This window comes from Alexandromys fortis, unplaced genomic scaffold, assembly GCF_014885135.2.
Source record: "Alexandromys fortis isolate MF-2015 unplaced genomic scaffold, M_Fortis_MF-2015_v1.1 scaffold_0, whole genome shotgun sequence".
In the NCBI taxonomy this organism is placed as follows: Eukaryota; Metazoa; Chordata; class Mammalia; order Rodentia; family Cricetidae; genus Alexandromys; species Alexandromys fortis.
In genome coordinates this window covers 21813474-21818706 of record NW_026067949.1, presented here as the reverse complement: position 1 = coordinate 21818706, position 5233 = coordinate 21813474, and positions in this window count along the sequence as shown.

The following is a 5233-nucleotide window of genomic DNA, read 5'->3' as shown; positions in this document are numbered from 1 at the left end:
GGTTTTATTTCCTAAATCATTCATATATATATATATATATATATGTGTGTGTGTGTGTGTGTGTGTGTGTGAAATGTATATATACATATATACATTTTTTAAGTGAAATGAGATTTTTTTCCCCCATTTTTTTGTTTGAGACAAAGTCTCATGAATCCTGCCCAGGTTGGCCTTGAACTTACTATATAGCCAAAGATGACCCTGAATTTTGGATCCTCCCACCGCTACCTGCTGAATGCTAGGATTACAAATGTGTGCTCCCACACCTGAGAGACTAGGGCCTTACACAGGAGTCCAAGCTAGCCTTGAACTTTTAACCTTCCCCCTCAGTCCTCTTACACTGAGAGTATAGAATGGAATACCACGCCTGGTACTCGCTTTTCTTTTTACCCTCCACACTAGCACAGTGCCTGTCCCAGGCTTAGGTGTCCAATCACTCCAAAATAAATGCAATCTCTCCAGCTGGCTTTTGGGGTGCCAGCAAGCTGGTCTGGCTCAGCTCAGGTGGCTTGGGCTCAGTATAGGCCACCCCTTCTCTTCTTCTGCAGAGTCACAGTTGCTCCCAGGCAGTCACCGAACCCCACCCTCTTGGCTGGAGAGTAAGTGTGCGACCTAGTTCTGGCCTTTGGGACAGGAAGGTAAGTACGCTAGGACCTTGTGGGAAATATTTTTCTTCCTCACAACAGGAAACTAACTCCCAGACCTACTTTGGACAGTGTGATGTGAGGATGTGGTACCTAAACATACTGCAGCCATCTTGTCCGCGGGAGAAAGGCTTTCAACTTTCCATACCGATGCTTCTTTCCTCTCCCGGTTAGTTTTTAGTTCAGTCGTTACCTCTTCATGGGGCGAGTTCCCGGCTAGCTATGGGTTTCCTTTCTGTGACAGAAACAACTCAAGAAAGAAAGGTTTATTTGGCTCCGGGTTTGAGCGAACGGCCCATCGTCGCAGGGACAGCTAGAGCTGTGGCGGCAGAAATGCGTGGCAGCTAGTCACAGCCAAGAAACGAGTGCTGGAGTTCACATCGCTTTGGGGCCCCAGCCCTTGGCGTGGTGCTGCCCGTAGTCCGGGGGATAAACAGCGGCGAATCTCCTAGGTGTCTCTAGACCCAGTCCGGTGGACAGTGAAGATTCCTTTCTTCTCCCTTCTGTCATTCACTGCCCTGTTTAAACATCTCATCGACTAAAATTAGCTTCTTCTTTTCTTGTGTACACGGTGTGTGTGTGTGTAATCCGGTTTGATAGGGGGAATCTTCTTCAATTCTCTTCCACCTTATTCTTTTGAAGCAGGATCTCAGTCAAACCCAGAGCTCACCTATATTACTAGTCTTGCTAGCCAACTTGCTGGGGATACTCCAGTCTCAACCTTCCATGGCTAGAATTACAGGCAAGCAGCCACACCTACCCAGTTTATATATGGGTTCTGGGTATCTGGTCCTCTTGTGGTGAGTGTTCTAACCACTGAGCAATCTCCCCAACCCTCTCTTACTCTTTTTTTTTTTTAAATGAGGAATTTTATTGAGATAAAAGGGGATGGGGGAGGGGAAGAGAGGAAGATAGAAAAGAGAGAGAGAGGAGGAGAGAGGAGAAGAGCTCCTCTCTTAAAAATATGTATTTTTTTTTTGCTCCTTAGAAAAGGACCTGGGCACTTTCAGTCCTTCGTCTTTTGTAGCTCCCAAAACAGTGTCTCGCAGATGAAATTATTCCGTGGGGACCTATGGATTAATGGCTGATGGGATGACCACACGATAACCCAGGCTCAACAAGGTGACCCACCACAAGATGAGCCAGGCTGAAAGTGACTCCAGGGCGGTAGAGCCGAGGCTCCACAGCTTTGCTTTCTCTTTCACGCTCACACCTCCTGTAGTTCCAGCTCAGGCAGCCGTTCTTGTGCAAAAAATAAATAAATAAATAAATAAATCCCCCTGAGATTTCCTCTTTCTGTTACGGTTTAGAAACTTTCGGTTTCTGGCTCAGGAAAGTTTCTCCTCGTCTGGTGACGGAGAGTACAAGAGCAGAAGAGTGTCACGTGACTGTGACACTGTGACACCACAGGACCACACACCTTAGACGAGAAGAGGAAACTGGTTTTGAAGTAATGTAGGAAATATATTGAGGGTCACCCAGCTCTAATACACTGCAGTGCTGTGGAGATTCTTTCAAGCATCTCTACAAAGCCCTTATTTATCCAGCCATCCATATGTCCAATTTAAAATTGCCAAGGAAGTATTGAGTATCAGAAGTATTGAGATTGAATTAGACGGCTAAGAGTTGTTTTGGTTTGTTTTGGTTTTACATAACCCAGTTTGGCCTCAAATCCTCGATCCTCCTGTCTGTACTTCCCGAGTCCTGGGATTCCTGGTGTGCAGCACTACACATAGTTTGATGGCCAAGAGTTCTGATGAAGTTCAAACTCTGTGGATGATTCCCTGCCTGCCTGACTCCAGCAATTGCCCTGGATTCTGTTTTGGCTGAACGTGCCATCCAAAGACAGTGGCAGAGAAATAGCCAGGAATGGCAGGACACAACTGAATTCCCAGATGTAGGGTGGGTTGAGGCAAAAAAAAAAAAAATTAGAAGTTTGAGATTAACCAAGGCAAGCTGGTGGTGGTGGTACACACCTTTGGACGCAGCAATCAGAGGCAGAACCAGACAGACCTCTGAGGTTGAAGTCAGCGTGGTCTACAGAGTGAGTTCCAGGATGACCAGGGATACACAGAGAAACCTTGCCTTGAAAAATCAACCAACCAAACAAAAGGATTAACAATGGCTACATACTAAGTTCAAACTTGCGTGGGTTACTCCAGACCCTATCTCAAAACAATCAGTCAAACAACAACAAAATTCCGGGGGCGGCGGGGGGGGGGGATGTTCGATCAAGAACACAAACAGTCGAATCATTAGATCTTGGAACTAAGTAGGAGAGTTCAAACACAAAGAGGATGTAGGGAGATAGCTAAGGGATTAACATCTGGACATTCCAGATATCTAGAAAGTGAGAGCGTTGGGAATAACGTTATGAGCGACCTAGAACTCAGAGGTGAGGGGCCAAAAGGGAGACCCCTGAGTTTACTGTCCAGAGGTGAAGCCGTCCGTTGGGACAACATGGTCCAGAGAATTGGAAGAGGAAACTAGAAAACAGCAGATCCGCTCTGAAATTTTGACAGGGATGCTAGCAACGGGCATTGAACCTTGGCTCTGGGGATCCTGAGGGTACTCAGAACTGTGCCCATGGGATCCTGGGAAGATGACTCAGCCTCCTTCTGCCACATCTTCATTCTATAGGAAAAAACCTGCCAAGAAATGTCCAAGACCAGCCTTGAGGAAATTCATACATTCCAGGGTAGGAGCATGAGGATTAGAATTAAGCAAAAGGAACAGAGATATAAGAGAAATAAGAGAAAGAAACACAGAACAGAATCAGGAGGGACATTCAGTGGATACTGAGTCTGCCTCATTTATTTTCCACACACACTTTTATACTTAACTCCAAAAGGGGCTGGGGGATACAGCAGACTTCATTAACAGGATATAAGAAAAAGACTTGAATTCTCCAACCTTTCTTCCAAGTGGAGCGGATCCACCTCTACACCCAAAATACTAATTAACCACACCCTAGGTCAGGATCTCTTGTTTGTAGCCACATCTATTGTCAACAACTTTGAGAGAGCAAAAATAAGCTCAAACTTTCTGGCCTCCAGTCAAGGTGGAGCAGGCTCACAACTGTGGGCCTCACAAAGAGACTGCTGGTGACAGCTAGAGAGCTGCTTTAGTGTCCTTAGAGTGGCTTCCCTGAGTCCTGATAGCTCAAGCTAAGTTCTGTCTTTTGCGTTTGGTTGCCTATTGGTTATTTTTTTCTTGTGAAACATGTCAGCTTAAGTGTTTATATAGCATTGAGATTTTAAGCTAGCTCTGAAGGACTGGTCAGAGATATTAACATGTTATCACATGTCAGAGGGATCTGATTCATAATTCTGAAGTCAGTGACTTACACACGCATAAATTTATTCTGCAGTTTTATTTCTGATTGGGAACTGAGTTTGTTCATTGCTTTTATTTCATTTAACTATTTTTTGTTTTTCAAGACAGGGTTTCTCTGTGTAGTCCTAACTGTCCTGTAACTTTATCTGTAGATCAGACTGTTCCCCAACTCAGAGATCCATCTGTCCCTCTGCCTTCTGAGTTCTGGGACTAAAGGGCTGCACCACCATGCTCATCATCATTATATTAATACATAACATACCGAGCATTGTGGGTTCAATGTAGTGTGTCCACCATAAAGCTAGATCTGCAATATGGAGATACTAAGTAGGACCTTTAAGAGATGGATGGGACCTTAGCAGTTCCAAGGTGGTTCCTGCCTGCAATTCCAGTACCAGGGAGATGCAAGTAGATCTCAAATTCTAAGTCGGCTTGGGTACATGGAAAGACCCATGTTTTGTTTTGTTTTTTAAGTGTGTGTGGGGGGTACAAAAAAAGAAACTAAACAAGAGCCCATCGTTCGTGGCACACTCCTTTAATCCCAACACTAAGGTGTCAGAGACAGGCAGTCAGATCTGAATCAACCTCTGGTACCTAGCTGTATGAGACCACACACCCATTTGAATACACATACACAAATATACATCCAACACACGTACAAAAAAATGAAAGAAGAAAAAAAAAGATATTATGCCCATTATAGTGGTTCATGACTGTAATCCAGCACTCAGGAAGCAGAGGCAGCAGGCTAAGGAGTTAGAGACTCAGAACAAACAAAGAAATGACTGTTGAGGTGGTTCAGCAGGTAAATGTGCTGGCCACATGTTTGGTTGGAGCCTCCAGTTCACCCCTGTATGATTGGGAAGCCCCATTCCTGTTTCTCTATCCAAACCCCACCCGCTCAGAGTCTCCCAATGAAGGGAAGACACCAAAAGGCTCCAGTTCCACATTCTTGGTGGCTACAGCAGCCTCCTCCCCTGAAGTTGCCAGCTCCAAGTCCTCGCCTAAAGCCCTCAGCTTCTGACCATACTTGGGCGTAAACCCAGTGTGTGGACATGAACACATTATCATCCCTTGCTTGCAACCTATACAATCTCTGTGTTTTCATTTGTGGGCATGGCTTCTCTGGCCTCGATCTCTAGGACTGGAGAACCCACCCGGGAGCTTCTTTATTCAATTAGCCTGTTGTTAGACGTTTTCAGTCGGCTGGATCCAGCTTACTATGTTGATGGGGGAACATTATCGGGGGCAGA